The 19,263-nt window shown below is 39.6% G+C and overlaps 1 pseudogene; it reads right to left on the bottom strand.

Moving 5' to 3' along the window:
* Positions 1-13,924: 13,924 nt before the first annotated feature.
* On the bottom strand, positions 13,925-18,971 carry LOC145942152 (uncharacterized; annotated as a pseudogene).
* Positions 18,972-19,263: the final 292 nt, after the last annotated feature.

Here is a 19,263-nt window from a genome sequence, read left to right as displayed (position 1 = left end):
ATACAAATTTTGCAAGACTTACACCAATCTTCAACATCTTGTTTGTAAGTCGCCCAATAAAAACGTTTCCGAACCTTCTCTAAGGTTTTATTTATTCCGAAATGACCTCCCGAAGGAGAATCATGTATTTCTTCAAGGATCTCTTTCACTCGTTTTCGAGGAACAATTAATTGAAGAAAGCTAGATTTTAAATTTGGGGCTTCCCACTTTTTGTAAAGGATTCCATTCTGAAGAATCAACGTATCCCAATACATCCAATAAGTTTGAGCGGAAACATCATGGGTCGCCAATTCAGAACAATCCGAAAGGCATTACAGTAAATTGCCAAAGTTCGTGATAGCGTTGAGTTTCCGATAGTCGATGCAAAATCTAAGAGTTCCATCTTTCTTTTTAATCATAACAGCTGGAGAAACCCAAGGACTCTGAGATTCTTCGATAATTCCTTCGGTTTTCATTTCCTCCATAATTTTATCTACTTCTTCTCTCATCTGTAAAGGAATCCTACGGGGTGCCTGTTTAATGGGGAGAGAATCTTTGACATTTATGACATGTTCAATAACATCACAATTCCCAGCAATAATATCACAAGAGAATAAATCTTGAAATTCGTGTAAAAAGTAAATAAGAGTTTCTTTTTGAATTTCTTGAAAATGAATAGAGCTCCTTTCAAAAAGTTCATTTAAAATAGACGGGATTTTCTTTGAAAATTTTTTTACTGAAAATTCAATTAAAATTTTCTCTCCCGTCGGATATTTCAAATTAATATTCTCGACTCGAATCTTCCTAAGATTTTCTCCTACCAATTTACTATTTAATATGGAAACGTCAGAGCCTGTATCTATCTTAAACAAACAACTTTTTCCATTTAATTTTCCATAATACGAGAAATAATTTTTCTGTTCCATTCTCCTAACACTACATTCTACAAAATCAAAAGTCGGGGTGTTATCCGTAAAAGTCAAACTTTCCCCGAAAAGCTCGACTAATTCGAGTTTCCCTTTCCGTCAGGACACTGAAAACGAAGATGTCCGGTCTTTCCGCAAGACCAACATTCCTTCTGTGTAGAGGAAAAATTATTCGCTTTCTCTTCCGAATTTTTCGATAATTCGTCCTTCTTTTTCTCCGCGTAAGTTCGCGCGTCGTTCCTCTCCGCCTTTTGATAATTTTGCCGTTCAAAATTCTTATTAAACCTCCCGTTATTTCCGAAATTTTCTCTTTTCCGATCGTAATTTTCTCCTTGAATAATTTTAATAGTCTTTGCTCTTTCAATACCCAAATTTAAGGAGGTTATTCCCTCCAATTGAAGAGTTCTTTTTACAAAACCGTCTAATAAAGCAGAAACAAATTGAGCGCAAGCAATTTTATCGCGGACCGCGAAAGGACATTCAGGATAGGCGAGTCGCGATAATCTTTCGAGTTCGGCCCCATATGAAGCGAAATCTTCCCCGAATCTTTGCTTCCTACTTGTGAAGAGAGAATAATAATTTTGTGTCAAATTCCCTTCCCCAAAAAGCAACTCTAATTTTGATCTTAATTCCGCGAAGGTTATTTCTTCAAAATTCTCGACATTTTCTAATACGGTTCGCGCCTTTCCCCTTAAATTCGCGGCGAGAGCAAACGTTTTCGTTTTATCGTCCCAGTTATTTGCAATCGCTATCAAAATAAATTGAGAGAGGAACTCCCGCAGCGGAACTTTTCCGTCGTATACATCGGGCTTTAATTTAAAGCCCGTTTTCGCGCGAAAATCGCAACTCGGATCTCCCGCGACAATCACGGCACTCGCGATACTCGCGCAAGCTCTAGGATCGTTTTGCGTGTCTTCGCAGGCTCTATTACTAGAAGGACTTAGCTGTTGATTCTGGCGCGCTGAAATTCTCTGCTCTAATCGATGCAGGTGATCGTCCTTCTCTCGAAGAAGAGCCTCGAAGCGAGCCTGTTGTTGTTCTCGCTCTGCACGCATTTTTTGTAGTTCTCGTAATGCGGCCTGCAACGCATCCGTTTCGGAAGTCTCGTTGACAGTCGTTCGAGATCGTGTCGTTCTTGGAGAATGCTGCGCTGTCATTTCGTTATTGATATTATCCTCGTTGGTCTTCTCGGTTGATCTCGGACGAGCCCCCAAAATGTTGCGTCTCCCGGACGCCTCTTGCAATCCTCCCGAGACATCTCACTCACACAAGCACTCTCACTCGCGCGCGAAATAAATCAAGACACGATTGTGAACAGATTGGTGTTTAATGGAGTGACGACCCTTTGAGATACAAATAGAAGAAGTACAATTAATATTGGGAAATTAGTCAGAGGTCTCGTAACGTCAAAACGGTATGACAGCTAGACCAAGACTGACATGGCGATGAAAAACAAAAGTAACCCGGGGGTTGTTTATCAACAACCCTCTTGACGACGATCTCCCGGAAACGTATAGGCGATGATCTTGAAATGTAGATCCGAGAATGAGGATGCAGATCCGAAAGGGCGCAACAGTATTATAAACATTTATTTAAAATATCTGTATGCTGTTTATTTTACAATATATTAAAATATTTATCTAATAATTTTATAAATAAATACAAATATACATATAATATAGTTTTTACATATATATCTATTATTCACAATGGTATTTTATAATGTCCCCATGGTAATGTATCAGTGGTTTCAGGCATGATATACCGCTTGTCGTCGTACGGACTTAGAGCAATTTTTGTCTCGCGAATGGTGTATACTTCGTGCAATTCCGATCTTATACAAGACTAACTACGTATCATTTCAATATCATCATTCAAACACCGCGTATAATCGTCAAACGTTATCGATCTCGCGACAACGTTACTCTTGACACCTTTTACTTTTTTGGTATCTTTCTTGCCATCCACTCGCAAGGCATACATTTTTGCTCTAAGCCCTACAAATTCGGTCATAATCGCACCGTTGTTTCCATCTTTCATTAGACCGGGTACTTTTTTATTCACGAGCGGTATACCGTACGCATTGTCCTCAGCGTAATCGCTCGTATCAAATTTGCTCACATCGCGCTTCATATTCTCATATACATCTTCGCATTCAATGTGATATATTAGGCTGTTTGTGTCAGTGTACATTACCCGGCTTCTGTCACGATACAGCGGTGACATGTACTCGTGATGAAATTCGTATAAACACGTTTTGGAGATGTCGAGTATGCACATGCCGACATAGATTGGTTTATAAAATTTTACCTCCAGTTTGCGTAATTCAACAGCGATTAGATTTTCAGAAAAGATGCTTCTACTGTGAAAATTTGGTTTCGCAATCATTGCCTCTGCACCATATCGCCCATCCCAATGTGTAATGAGTTTTACATCGACACGATTACGCACATTTTCCATCGTCTTGCCAAATACCGCATTATTCATTAATTTATATAAATTTTTTTTAAAATCATTTTTTGCTTGCGTTCTAAATTGCGTATTAAGTTCGATATAATTTCGAAGCCATGGAGATTGCGCGAATTGTAATATGCGGTATTTTTGTAACTTGAAGACCGTGACGCGTACATTGCTGCAGGTTGCGGTAGTGTATCACGTAACGCTTTTTATCGTATAATGTCGCGAGCAGCTTCTCCTGTCGCGCACCGGGCGGTTTGTCGCGTGTCGGTCAAAACGGTAGGTTAGTGTGCTTGTCATGAAGATGTTGTGGATACTCTAAATCTACTTCGAGGATATAGCCTGTAGGCGAATCAAGCGTGATAGATGATAAATCGAAACTAGACATGTCATCGACCCATCGAAAATCTGCATATGGCAATGGTTGACACATTGCCCATCCATACAAGTTATTTACATCGAAATACATTAGATACGAAGATGGTTTCGTACGACTGCATGTACTTGTTATTAGCGTGTGCATATCTGTTTGAACATTGACTCAATCCACCGCGTATACCCCGTTCGATAAACATTACCATATCAATGTCTGTAAGTAATTCGAACGTAATTTTTGTGTGCTTTAACATGGCGTCCCATGTATACCCGGGGAGAGTATAGTAATACGCGGGGTCGACCCCATAACTCTCGATACATTTATCCCGGAAATTTTCAAAAATGTCGGCTAATAACAAGACGTCAGTTTTTAAATACAGATAGCTATATTCGCCCAGCGTTCGAATGGAGAACCGTTCCCATACGTTTTCGACGTGCGCGTAATCGTTCTCGGATACAGTGTCGCCAGTCAAGGAACTGTAAAACGATTCGCGCGGTGGTAGACATGTATCATGCAACCTTTCAAAACAGTTGATGTATTCGTATGGAAAGACACCTTTCCGTGTTAATAAATTGAAATTTTCTGTTGTAAAATTTTGAAATTTTGATTTTAAATTTTTGAGTTTATCTTTACTTAGAAATGATGCCAATTTGTCGAGACTAGTATTGAGAAATTTATATGAATTGATAAAACGTAATTTAATATTTCTGGATTTGTCTTCTGCAAATTGAACATTTTTTGTAAATGATATATTTTCTTTAGTTATTGGAAGTAATTCGATTCCCCCTTCGAACGCTGTAGCTATTTCCTTAATTATGAAATGTGAGTCGTAACCGGATAAATTATGAAATACTATTGGAATACAAAAAGAGTTTTTATAATTTAGATTGCAATTTGAATGCGCGGGACCTCGGTACCGACCAGTCAGATGGCAATGATCGCGTACGCGTGTATCGTCATCTTGTGTGAATGGTTTCTCACATATATGACAATGCGTCGCGCTATGAAATTGTTCCCGCTCGTCTGATGTTAAATTTACCATGGGGACGTTAGTTGCTAAAATATTCTTGACGCGTATCGCTAAATTTTGTAGTTCGGAAAACCACGAAACGCAATCTACACTACGACGTGAATAATACTCGGATAATGAACCGTCATATGAGCAATGTACATAATATGCTATACTAAATACTTGGTGATGTTGATATAAATTCTTTTCTTCTTCCTTCTTATCCGTCTTTGTCAGCACACATTCGAGGTCGGCAAAACGACAAAAGGAAGTCGCTCTTTGCGATTAAAGTTGTTGAATGCGAGCCACTTATCCTTATCGCTCGGTAATCGGATAGCACAGGCATTCATCTTGCGACAGTCGATGGCATGCGATTGCAACTTGTCTTCCGAATGGAAATAGTGTAAGCATCTGTAAAAGATAATAGCATTTATAAACACTTTATAATTATTTTATGATTATTTAATATATAATTTTATTGCAATAAATATACGTACCGCTCGCAGATATATTTTTGACCATTATGTTTGCTCAGTTGTGAGCTCACGAGTCGGGAGAGATTCTTGATCCACGCGAAATGACCTACGCTGTTGCTATCACTCATGTACAACAAGTTGACGTGTCTGTCTTTCTTTTGCTCTGAGAGACGCATCGGAATGATGTCGTTCTCGATACAGTAAACGTTGATGGTGATGTTGTTTGCAAGTTCAAACTTTTTTATTTGATTCAACATCATTGGAAACTCAATGTCTTGGAGATTCAACACTGTCGTATAATGAGAATATGATGATCCCGTTCCACATTTCTTTCTGCGGGGTATAGAGCAGCGACCACCGCCCATGCAAAACATGCATTGTCTTTTGATTGCACATTCACCACTGCTCTTTTCATCATTATTTCTCGCGGTAATTTAATGTGGCATCCCGCACGCATTGCATTGTATTTGTTTACATTTATAGTCAAATTGTTTATTCGCGACAATGCCCAACCACTATCGCGTTCTTGAAATTCTTCTAGCGATGCTAGCGTGGGATCGATAACGCAACGTTCGTACCACTCGCGTAAATCGGAGGTGCGAAAGATTTCATAGTTTCTCGTATTGATGCTTTTATTAGCGCGCTTATCGCCTGACACAAACTCGCCATTAAATATAGTGTTCACTTTTACATTAAAATGTTTTTGCAACACTTTTTGCACGTGTTCGATCACAATGTCTTTGGCATCTTCGAGAAACTGACGAGGTTCGATGTGATTACAGTTTATTACCGCACCAGTCAAGATGCGGCTCTCGAACGCTGTATCAATCTCTCGCCAAAATAATCTGTTTTCTTGCGTACTGCATCCGGCACCTGCGTGTATGAAACGTCTGCGTACCGAATTTTTCAGCCCTTCGAGACGAGCAATTTGGGCGACAAGTAATTGCCGAACTCCAATCGCTAATCTTGGACGTTTGATTCGGCTTTGTTCTTGCAATGATTCGATGTATTCGTCACATCGCTGTTCCCACACAATGAATTCTTCCGCCGATTTCACCCTTGCGGATTGCTCCAACAAACTTGCTTCCAATTGTGCCATATTTCTTTACTCGAGCTGCACTTCTTGAACCTCTGACAAAGATACTGACATAGTATGCCTCTTTACCATCCTTTTTATTTGATCGTAGAGATCATTGGCACTTGAGTATGTTGTACAATTTTGTCACGTGCAGCTCTGATGCATTGAAAATGATACACTTTTACAACTTGATGATAATATTTCATCGCATAATGATGTGATAGCAGCCGTGCATCGGCGCTTGAAATTTTGGATATGTTGCATTATTTTACATCTAATATTTCGTTGAGGATGATGTCATAGCAGTCGTACATCGAAAATTGGGGATTTTGTCACGTACAAATGATTTCATAGCAGCCGCGCATCGGCACTTGAAATTTTGGATATGTTGGATTATTTTACATCTAATATTTCATCTGAGGATGATGTCATAGCAGCCATACATTGGCGCTTGAAATGTTGGATATGTTGCATTATTTTACATTTAATATTTCGTTGAGGATGATGTCATAGCAGCCGTACATTGGCGCTCGAAAATTGTGATTTTGCAAATCGGTGTGATTTTGTCGCGTACGTTTTGAACACCTGGTGGGGGGGGGTGTCATAGCAGCCGTACATCGGCGCTTGAAATTGTGAATATGTTGCATTTTTTACGTCTAATAGTTCATCTGAGGAGATGATGTCATAGCAGCCGTATAGCGGAGCTTGAAATTTTAGATATGTTGCATTTTTATGATGATTTCATTGAGGATGATATCATAGCAGCTGTACATTGGCGCTTTGATACATTTTGCTAATCAACTGATTTTGTCACGTAGGTTTTGAACACCTGGGGATGACAGCAGCCGTGCATCGGCGCTTTGATTGGTTGAAAATATTATCGCGTCAGCAATAATTGCAGTTGCAATGCAAAAATGTAAAATTGTAATAATAATTATTCAGTATTGCGTTGATTACTTGAGTGAAAGGTTCTTTTAAGCAGCATGAATTATTACGTTCCAAGAATTCAGGAGAGCGATATTTTGTGCAAGAAGAAATGTGACGTGTAAGTTTTAATACTTTTTTTTGTTAAATAATGATTTTTAAATAACCTCAAATTTATAGCGCTCATCGTGCGGTTCGTATTCTTGGAAGAAGATATGCCCTAACATCAACATCGTACAAATATTTGGAAATTGGAATCAGCGTTGGAAATATATCTTCTGTGGAATTATTATAGCTCTCGGAGATAATCGAGGCAATCAAATAGTATTGTCTATTGAAACGGAAATTGCTAATGCAGAAACGAGCAGACATTGAGCGGTTAACTGAAACTCCACTATGGATTCGAGATTTGACACTCGAAGTGGTTAATATGCATACTTCAAAAATTATAAAGATTACATTATCTGAAAATACTTTGTACATGAAACCATCAACTTTATTACATTTATTCGATTTGGAAAAATGTGTTGATCATATGTATTTCTGGCTGTGTGAAAATACGCATATTGTTACTGAAAAGTTTAAACAATTTGTAAATGTTTTACAACGTGATAATATCTGCGATGCGAGCAATGCCGCAAAAGCGATACGTGAAAGTCGTATGTTTGACAACGAATCACTTATAGATTGTGAATTGATAACTTGTGCTGTAAATGTTATTCTTCACGATGCTTCTAACGAATAAATTATTTCATTGTTAATCTGCGTTTAATTATTTTTTCCCTGTCTGATAAGTGCATAGTTGACAAAACTTTTTCGCTCTCTAGAAAAGTGATGAGCTAGCTGAGACGTGATACTCCAGTTAGAACAAGAGAGATGTAGAATTAAAAATCAAGAGGGGAGCAACATTATAATATGTGTCCCCACGTCGTCACGTTTCTGACAGTCTTGAATGTAAAATGGATAGAGAAGTAATTGTAATTGATGATAGTGATGAATACATGGATATAGATCCCGAAGAAGTAAATGATGAAGAAATTATAGAAGAAGAATCTGAAATTGAAATATCATCGACAGCAGATTCTGATTACGATAGTGAGTGTAGCGATGACTTTAATGACAAATGTGTACGAGTTTTAAAACAGGCTGATATAAATGATTTTAATGAACTGACAAAAGTGTGCAATATTTTCTTTTATTATAAAACTAATGAAGATGAAAAATTTTGTTCTACATGCTTCCTGCGAGTAGCAGACTTATACTCACATGTTCGTGCTATGCGGTTGCATGAAACTGTAAGATATACTCTAATTGAAGGGAAAACGTGTTGCAACTGTAGATGCTCCCTAAATCAAATTTTATCGTGCAGTGTGTGTCCTATTTGCACACATTGAACTGTTTAAAAATTAAAACACTTAAAGTGCTGTGAAAATGGCGAGTGATGTGAAGATGCTAACTCAGGACGAATACATTGCATCGCTGGAAAAAGATGTGTTGAAGAAAGCCGATTTCTTCGAAAAAGAAAATTTTGCAGTGTATCCAAATGAACGTAAAATGAGTTATAGTAAATGGGAGTTGGAGTGCGATGGATGTATTGATTTGCTGAAAGGACAATACCCACAACCATGGAGATTTTTTTGGAAATTTTATGAAATAAAAATAAATCCAAAATTATTGATCGGAGATTTGCAGTCACGGACAGCTCGAATCGCGCGACTTGAAGAAATAAGAAGATCGCTACGCAGACGTTACTTAAGCGTAGATACCAATGTTCCAGCACTATCGACAAACACTCCAGTAAATTCAATCGTGCAGGCAATACACGGGCGCGAAATAGGTTTCAAAAAACGTTACACGAAAAACCTGTATGATTGCATCTTTACGCATAATTTGTATCATTCTCCACTCGACTTTTTTGAATGGCGAGTTCATAATTTCTATGTAACAGAACTCAATCCTGGTTGTATTGCAAACGAGTTTTCTTGGTAATCTGTGTAAGTTTTTTATTTTAGAATAAATTTAAAAAATTAGGAAAATATTAATAAATTTTTTGTTATGCAGAAACCGCATCCACCTCGCTATGCCGCCGTCGTCGCACCATCACTCAACACCGCCCCACATCCCCTATTTATATTTCATATTTTATATTTATATTATATTATTATACTGTATATTTTATATATTGTATATTTTATATTTTAAATTCACACACACACATTTTGTAAACACACACACACACACACATTTGTATAGTACACACATATGTATATACATATATATATTAATTTAAAAAAATTATTATTATTAAATAAATGTATTTATTTTAGAATATGTCCTCTCTCCTTTCCTCCTATTAAAATCTTATTATTAATTAAAAATTACTATAAATATTATTATAAAAAAAAAAGTCTCTCGCGTCCGCCTCTCGCGCTCTCCTTCGCTGCATCAGCTCTCGTGCTCTCCATCGCCGCATCATCTCGCGACCGCTATCTCTCTTGCTCTTGCATATACGCCTCGCTTGCGTCATCTCTCTCGCGTGCGCCTCGCGCTCTCCTTCGCGAACGCCTCGCGTCATCTCGCTATTTAGCCATCTCACACTATCTCGCGACCGCTATCTCTCTCCTTCGCGTGCGTCATCTGTCTCTCGCGTTCGCCTCGCGCTCTCCTTCGCGTTCCTCTCTCCAGAACAATATTCCTCAGAAAAGAAACAGAAGAAATATTCCTCGAAGAGGACCTGCAACAAGAACAACTTGAATTACGAAATACTCACTGCAAATTCAAAGAAAGCAATACACCGATAATCAATCAAGATGATAATATAGTAATATTTGTTACCGTTGATAAACATTCCTTCGACAACGGAGCACACGAATTACTGCAATCAGGAAAATTGCCTCCTCTTGAATCACTCACGCTTGGAAGAGCACGAGTTTACCCTTCGACATCCTCGAACTTTACAACGGGAAAATAGGCGAGAAAAATATAGGTCCGAAAAGTCGCGGGAATTGATGGAACTTAGTAATCTCAAACCAAGAGATACAGTTCTAAAAATTAGAATTAATTTTCGTGCTTGGCTCTATTGGTCGTTTTTAAAAAATCATATTTATTTATTTATTAAATACTGAGAGCCGATAAAAATATTTCTTAAATTTATTTATTTGCGTCTGGACCTAATTCATGGCGCTATTTACTAACATCCATTATAAAGCAAATGAAAAATATAGGATCGAAAGGGTCTGAATAGCTTAGTGGTAAGAGCAGTCGTGGGCAAGCGAAAGACGCGGGTTCAATTCCCGCTTCAGCGACTTTTCGGACCTATATTTTTCTCGCCTATTTTCCCGTTGTAAAGTTCGAGGATTATGAATTGATGGAACTTAGTAATCTCAAACCAAGAGATACAGTTCTAAAAATTAGAATTAATTTTCGTGCTTGGCTCTATTAGTCGTTTTTAAAAAATCATATTTATTTATTTATTAAATACTGAGAGCCGATAAAAATATTTCTTAAATTTATCAGATCATAAAGATATCAATTTTAAAAACATGTCAAGAAACAAGAGACATTACGCACCTATTAACGTATCTTCATGCGCATATATACACGCATATAGAAGATTTCACTTCGGAAACTTCACTTTTCATGGCCTCTTCATAAACGACGTGAATAGCCGTTTAATTCGTTTAAATTATAATAATAAAAATGATATTCCGTCGGAGGACCTGAAAACAAAACAAAATATAAATATTCATATTCATATAATTTTTAAGTATTACTCTGTAAAAGTAAATTTATTGACTAACAAAATACTACTGCCCATAGGCACTACATGTATTTATACGCACCTCGAATGTACAGATAAAGAGGGATATCAAAATTTTTGGTCCCCAGTATTTTTCAACGGATGTGAGAAATTACCACACTCTGTAGTTTATAGAGGCACTGCCAAGAAAATGCAATCCAAGGGACATCCTACTGCTTATGCGATGATGCATAGTAAAACGCAGATACTCCTCTTCATTCGCACTCCGCATTCCATTTGTAATGCTACCGTATTCCAAACGGAGCATTCACGAATCGTTGTAAAGGAAATAAGCGACGAATATCTGAAAAATCAAAAATATGTTAATAAAATAAGATTCCTCGCTTATCCTAATACAAATAGTTATATAAATGTAATTACTAACAATAATTTAGATATTAAAAATGTTTATATATCTCTGAGCATAGATAAATATACAAAAAGGGAAATAGAATTACGTACCTCAATAATGATGGCACAAAAGGACCCATCATTGTTCGCATACACACTCATGGGGATACCTGGATACTCAGCATACATGAGAGGTGCAGTCGCGCAACTTTTTCGCTGCACTCCTGTACCAGCACGAATGAGGACCACAGGAGACTGTTTTTTGGAACTCCCTGTAACAATAGATGGCAAACCAATGTATCTGCAACCAAAAACACGCACAATTACTACCAGAGGAGCAGAAATCACATGTAACCCTCTCGCTACTGCTATATATAAAATAAAAAACTAATGGCATGTAAGTAGTGATACTATGCCGGTTCTAACTCAGGTCCTCCGAGGGGGGTGAGGGGCGCGGGGGTATCTCGGTGGCGAGGGGGTATGACGTCACGCGGGGTGGGGGGAATCTCAGTGGCACGGTGGCTGACGTCACGCGGGGCGGGACCGCTTATAGCAGAATCAGGGGGGGGGTCCTAAGCATGTTCGACAACTGATTATCTTTGTGATTGATGGCTACCCGAATTCGTAACCTGTGCATTCTAGAAGCCATAAAACTATGTTTCCCATTTTATGGACATTTTATAGGTGGAAATGTAAAAGCGTTGACGTTCGGCAGCTTTGTACCCTCGCGGAAAATCTCCCATAAACGAGAGCGAAACATCTTCCTTAATATTTTTTAAGGAAGAATTGGAACGTATCGGCGCCAACGTTCGGCTGCTTGTAACCGGAGCGCTCTAGAAGCCATAAAACTATGTTTCTCATTTTATGAACATTTTATCATTAGGATATTATGGAAAGGAATGAAGATTTTAGGACCGACGCTGCGACGAACATGTCGAAACGTTATTTATATAGGTGCAAATGCAAAAGCGTTGACATTCAGCAGCTTTGTACCCTCGCGGAAAATCGGTCGTAAACGAGAGCGAAACATCTTCCTTAACATTTTTAAGGAAGAATTGCGATAATTTTGAGAGAAATGGGGGTTGAAACTTACGGAGAGAGTCTGTCTCCTCATCAAAAAGTTTTTAGCATTCGTATAGCACAGATCAGAGTAAAAGAAATGGATGAAGATATTATTATGACTGAGGATAGTGATAATGACATAGAAATTATAGATATTGCGGAATATCGTGATGTTGATGTAGATATTATAGATATTGCGGAAGATAGTGATAGAGAAGAAAATGACATAGTGAGTGAATCAACAGACTCCGATTATAATAGCGAGCACGGCGGAGACTTGGATATAATTGAACAATTATTGGGGGTGTCTGTAATCAGCAACATAAATGTTGTAACGAGGGTGTGCGCTATATATTCATATTATATACCTGAAGATTATATTAAATTATGCACTGCTTGTGTAGTACGAAATGCGGAACTATTTGTAAACATTTGTGCCATACGCGTGCATTGTACCACTTCTTATGAAGTGATTATAGAAGAGTGGTGCAGCGATTGTCACGCTCCGCTGCATCTGATATTCACGCGGAACATGTGTCCACTTTGTAATCATTGTAAGTATCCGTTTTATATTTATATTAAATTAAAAATTTGAAAAAATAAAAGTAAAATTCACTGTTTCTATTTTCAATATAAGACGCAGCCTCCACTCTATTACCTCACCAGTCATCGCTGCAGTCACTGTAACCACCTCCATCGCCCGGCCACCTCACAGCCGCCGTTGCCGCTAGCATTTTTTTTTTAATTTTATATTTTATATTAATTTTTATTCATATATTTTCATTTTTATTTTATATTTTCTTTTATCCATTCAATTTCATACTTATATCTTTGATATTGAGAGCCGATAAAAATATTCTTAATTTTCTTTTATATTAATTTATATTTACATTTTATTGTATTCTTTTATATTCTTTTATATTATATCTATTTTTAAATTTTACATGCTTTTATATTTTTAATCACACATACACACACACACACACACATTTTATGAATAAAAATTAATAGAAAAAATTCTCTCTTGCGAACAACTCACGCTCTCCTAAGCGCTACCTCTCTCGCAGTCCCTAACCTCGCGCTATCTCTCTTTCATATACCTCGCCGCAACATCTCTCCTTCACGTTCGCCTCACGCCCTCTCTTTCTCTCGCGTTCACCTCGCGCTCTCTCTTTCTCTCCTAAGCGCTACCTCTCTCGCAGTCCCTAACCTCGCGCTATCTATCTTTCATGTACCTCGCCGCAACATCTCTCTCCTTCATGATCGCCTCACGCTATCTCTATCTTCTCTCGCGCTACCTCTCTCATGGTCCGTAGCGTCGCGTTCCCCCTTCACCGCATGATGTCATGCCCCGCAAGGACCCCGCAACAAGTTATGTATGAGAGCTGCTTACGGTGGGAGAAAGATGGAGAATGGAAATGCATGCAAAAAATTACATCATAATTTATACTTAAAAAACTCTTTATTTATATATTTTTTCTTACATATTATGGACTAAAAACTAAAGCTGCCAGCTCACAATCGACGAGTTGATGTTTATTGAAGGCGTCGCTAGCGCGTATTACATTTGATTTTCTTTAGGATTCGTTACATTGGACGCGATATCTGAAAATTGTGTAAACTTGACATCGACTGTCTCCGTAATTCTAACCAATCGATCAAAAGTTACATCGATGCATGGATTGAGATCGAACATACGATGTAACGTCGATTCAATCATCATCATGCGTACATTTGAAGATTCGAGACTTATGAGTTTGGCGTCGTTAATCGTATGAAATCTCACTGTTATTGGTCCAACGCTTATAAAACTGTGGACATCTTTCGAGTCGCTCCGAAAGAAATTCTGAATATTGTGATGTTGCTCGTAGAATCCCTTCCATGTTTCGAGAGATAATATCAGTTCCTTTCCTCGATGATCTCCTATAACGATCTCCACGTAACTCGGTGGACCCACGATGATACCAATTTCGAGGAATTTGAATTCGGTAGCTGTCAATGCGTATTGTCTGCCTAGTATACGAACCGCACGACGCTCCAACAAAATGCTGTAAAAATGAAATTAGTTTAAAAATAATACAATTTGTAAAAAATATAAAGATAGAAACAAGTTAAACAAAACTTACTCATCACATTTATTCTCAAACGATGGAGTGTCATCACGACTCGGTACGTAATTATTCACACGTTTGCCGGAGCCACTGCTTCTTTCAGCGTAGTACATATTTCCAGATTTTGAAAGTGAACCACCAGCACGAACGGTTAACGCAACATTGATCGTATAAAATTAAGAATATACGTGACACTTATTTTTCAAAGTAGTGGGGTAAATGTGGTGGGAGATTCTAGAATACTATTGGCGCTCTGAGATTTAGGAGAAGGGACAGACGGTGCTCGGATAAAAAGAATTCTTAAACGACTCGCGAGGGAAGGAATGAGGAGAGGAATAAGAAATAAAACATATTAATGTTTAAATATTTTATTTTTCCAAATCTTGCAATTCTTTCTGGCGTTGCGATCACCAGTTAAATATTTTGAATACATTTTGTAATGCGCAATTCTTAACATGTTTTCCACATCGCATAGTGTTTTTAACATCTAGATTATTTAGAGACACGATATCATCGTAATCAGCATCCAAGGTCTCAATAATGAAACCGTTTCCCGCATCATCCAATATATCGGCTAACCATTCTCGCTTTTCAAATCCTTTTACATATACGAGAAAGGATTCTTCCTCTTCTCCTTCATGTGGTCCACCAACGATAGCTGTTGTAATCAAACGCTGAGCCATGCTATATGGAACGTTTCCATCTTTCCATTGTAATCCATGATGATTTTGAGTCAACCATGAGGCTTGGTGTCTCTCCGATTTTATGAGCACACCCCATGGTACAGGACATGCGAAAAAATAATGTGATAAAATAAATCCTCTTCTCAGGATTGCCGCTTCCTTTACAATGAATTGTTTATTGAGGATAAACCCCTGTAGATACACAAACGTTGGTACGGTCATGACGAGATCTCTCTCTCTTCGATGCATCAGTTAAAAAAAAATGACAACCATCTCATAACACTTTGATTTATATTCTGCTATGCTTCCCCCTCTCTCTAAATTGTTGGTGCGTTTAGGTGATTTTGCGCACAACGTTGGTCAACGGGTTGTAATGGATCACGCGATCGTGTATGATGAGACAGTACGCAGTGGTATTCATCGACACATTATCCTTACACTCGAATTCCAATCTCACATCCACGGTTGCGCTCTTGACCGATTCGTTTTGTCGAGAACAATCGATGATCACGAACGGACTGTTACGTATAAACATTGAGACGGTGAGACTCGGCTCGAGATACTCGTATCCATAATAGTTCTTGCAGAAACGCGCATACGTATCGTACAGAATCGACCATCTGTTTTTATCGAAATCCAGATTCATATCGTCGTACGGATAACATTCCGAGTTCAGATAGAGTTTCACGTTGGTTATCTTGCAATCGTCGAATCGACTCATATCCTCAGACATGATGTTTTTCCGACCTGTCTGCAGAGCGAAGATAACATATCGTGGCTTCTCCAGCTGAGTCGCTGTCTTAATGGCCCATGAATGCTTGGATGTACGCTGCAATAGCGGATACTCATACAGATCCCACGAGCGAAAACCCATGCTGAGGTAATGTCCGCTTTCTAGAGCGCGCAGCATCGACAGTTTGTTGATCTCGCTCAATAACACATGTGGCATTCACCATTGTATTTTGTATATGTTGATCACAGGCTCCAGCGTCGAATCTCCACACAGACAATTGTTGTCGTTGCGCGATCGCATTAAGATTAACTCATGACGAGCGTTAATCACCACTCGTCTGTAATCCTCGCAAAATCCCAATAACATGTAGAGCGGTACGCAAAAATTGAAGTTTCCATTCGCAGTAGTCGGATCACTCCGGCCGGCATTTCTCATAATCACGCTTCTATCGGATGATATCATAGTTACATAGTTTTTGAGCATACTTGTTATTCCCACGTTTCTGTTGCGATCAATCTCCACGCCATCGAGTTCGTATCGAATCTCATCGAACATGAATGCGACACAATTATTTCCCAGTATCACAGCAGATCCTTCGGCTGGTTTATTTATCTTTAGTTCTCTTTCGATGTATAGGAAACTCTCATACGGCAACGTATACAGATCCTGTTGTTGTATGGGTATTCTTATCTCATCACTGTGTCCGAATGTTGTGTTAGCGAACGGGTTGTACGTGTGAGTCTCGATCTTGACGATCGTCGAAGATTGGCTCGTCTCCAATGTTGAGGATGTCGGTCATTGTTCAGATGTTTCGCACCGCGAATCCCAAAGATTGTAAAAACGCAACGTTTGATGCGTTCAGTTTCTTTTTCTTGGTGCAACCGGATGATTGGATATTAGTGAATGTCGACGTTGTTGTTGTTGTCGCTGGCTCCGTAAAGATTGTGTTATCTCTCGTGTCTTTCGATCCGTTCAACACGAGCATCTCATACGCCGCACACGTACGTTATCGCTGTCGTCGTCGTACGTGCAATCTAATGGTGATATCTTCTCCTCGAAAATCGAGCAATCGTCTGTCCTGGTCGACAACGCGTAACGTTAAATCCGTAATGCTCCGCACGATGATCGGCAGGTAAATGATGTGCGCCGGTGTTTCCGATATCTTATATCCTTGTGGTACCCTCGGTGAAAATTCATGTATTGTATGAACGAGTTTGCCGTTGCTGTATGCGCCCGCGACCACATTACATTCTACGCGGATAATGTTCACGTTGATAATATTAATCGGCATGTCCGACTGGTACAATTTTCGCGGCTGTAGTATACGGTTCGAGAATCCCAGCAGCGATCCAATGTTGTTAGGCTTGCTAAAATTCATTCTGTAGGCGCATTTGATCTCGCTCCTCATCGTATTGCGCGGAGCACTATCGGATATTCTCCATCTTCAAAGTCACCGTCGTCATTCGTCCGAATATGCGTGGTGTCAGCGTGTTTTTTATCATCGTCACGAACAGCGTGTCGCGGACGTTTTCGTGAAATTGCATGTTTCAAAAACTCATGTATCGCTTGCAGCTCGTACGATCCCTCGGGAGTCGTAATTTCCGCGTCATCTTTGCCAAAGTAAAATTTATTATTCGAGGAATTCACGTTCGATATCGTATGATAAGTCTCAAAATCCGCTAGACCTAGCTCGTATTCATCGTCGCTCAAATCTACGGCGGGAAAGTAGTTTACCGCGAGAACACTGCTTTTCCCGGTCTAGGAGAATTCTAACCCAGTTTAGGTCATTCACCCCGTTCCGCGGGCGCGGGGGAATGACGTCACGCAGGGAGGGGGAAGCGTCCGCGATGTACCGTGAGGGGTCCGCGGGGAGGGGGAAGCGTCCGCGATGTACCGCGCGGGGTCCGCGGGGAGGGGGGAGCGTCCGCGATTTTGGAGCCGGGTCCGCGAGTGGTCCGCGGGGGGGGGGAACCGTCCGCGATGTACCGCGAGGGGTCCGCGGGGAGGGGAAAGCGTCCGCGATGTACCGCGAGGGGGTCGCAGGGAGGGGGAGGCGTCCGCGATGTACAGCGAGGGGTCCGCGGGGAGAGAGAGCGAGGCGAACGCGAGAGATGTCGCGAGAGAGACGTTCGCGAAAGAGAGATAGCGGTCGCAAGATGATGTAGCGAGGCGTATATGCAAGAGCGAGAGAGATAGCGGTCGCGAGATAGTGCGAGGTAGCGCAGCGACAAGATGACGCGAGGCGTTCGCGAAGGAGAGCGCGAGGCGCACGCGAGAGAGATGATGCAGCGAGGCGTATATGCAAGAGCGAGAGAGATAACGGTCGCGAGATAGTGCGAGGTAGCGCAGCGACAAGATGACGCGAGGCGTTCGCGAAGGAGAGCGCGAGGCGCACGCGAGAGAGATGACGCAAGCGAGGCGTATATGCAAGAGCGAGAGCTGATGCAGCGAAGGAGAGCGCGAGAGGCGGACGCGAGAGAGAATTTTTTATAATAATATCCGTAATAATAATTTAATATATCTTCTGCTATTATTAATAGTAGGGATGCAAGGAGAGGACCTATTCTAAAATAAATACATTTATTTAATATTTAAAATTATTTTTATTTTTAAAATGAGTATGTGTGTGCAATCATACAATTTTGTGTGTGTGTGTAAAAATATAAGAATGATAAAAAATACGAATATAAGAATAATATAAAATATGAATATAAAATATAAATTAATATAAAATGTAAAATTTAAGTGGGTGAGAATGGTGGGGCGGTCGAATGCGAGGTGCTACGAGGCGACGGCTGGGCGGGGATTCCTGCATAACAGAAAATTTTTATTAATTATTTTAATAATTTTTAAAAGTAAAAAGAAATACTTACTAGTTCCAATTTTCCACCACAGGTTCAGGTGGATACGGATCTAGACCAAACAGCTCCCGAAGAGCGTACATGTTCACCCATAGCCCATTGTCAATTTTGTCAATTTCCCGCGCCTCCACAGTTTCGCACCACATTTCTGCGAATATTCGCCGATTTTCCCACCTAACCATTCTCACCCACTCTTGTTCAGTTAGACCTTGCTCAACCATATGTTGCGGCCGTAAATTTTGCACAATGCTATCGATTATCTGAAGAATATGAATATTTAATATATATATATATATATATATATATATATATATATTGTGACGTGACAGTTTTCATTTGGTGAAATTGTCCGTCACAAGGGTCGCGAGACCCGACCGGGGGGGGTGATTTTGGGACCTCTGCTCTCTCTAAAATAAGAAAGAGAGAGAGCGATTCGAG

The sequence above is a fragment of the Prenolepis imparis genome, unplaced genomic scaffold (assembly GCF_030444845.1).
Source record: "Prenolepis imparis isolate NDT839.2.m4 unplaced genomic scaffold, iyPreImpa1.0 SCAF_10, whole genome shotgun sequence".
Classification (NCBI taxonomy): Eukaryota; Metazoa; Arthropoda; class Insecta; order Hymenoptera; family Formicidae; genus Prenolepis; species Prenolepis imparis.
This window is presented reverse-complemented; position numbering and strand designations above follow the sequence as displayed.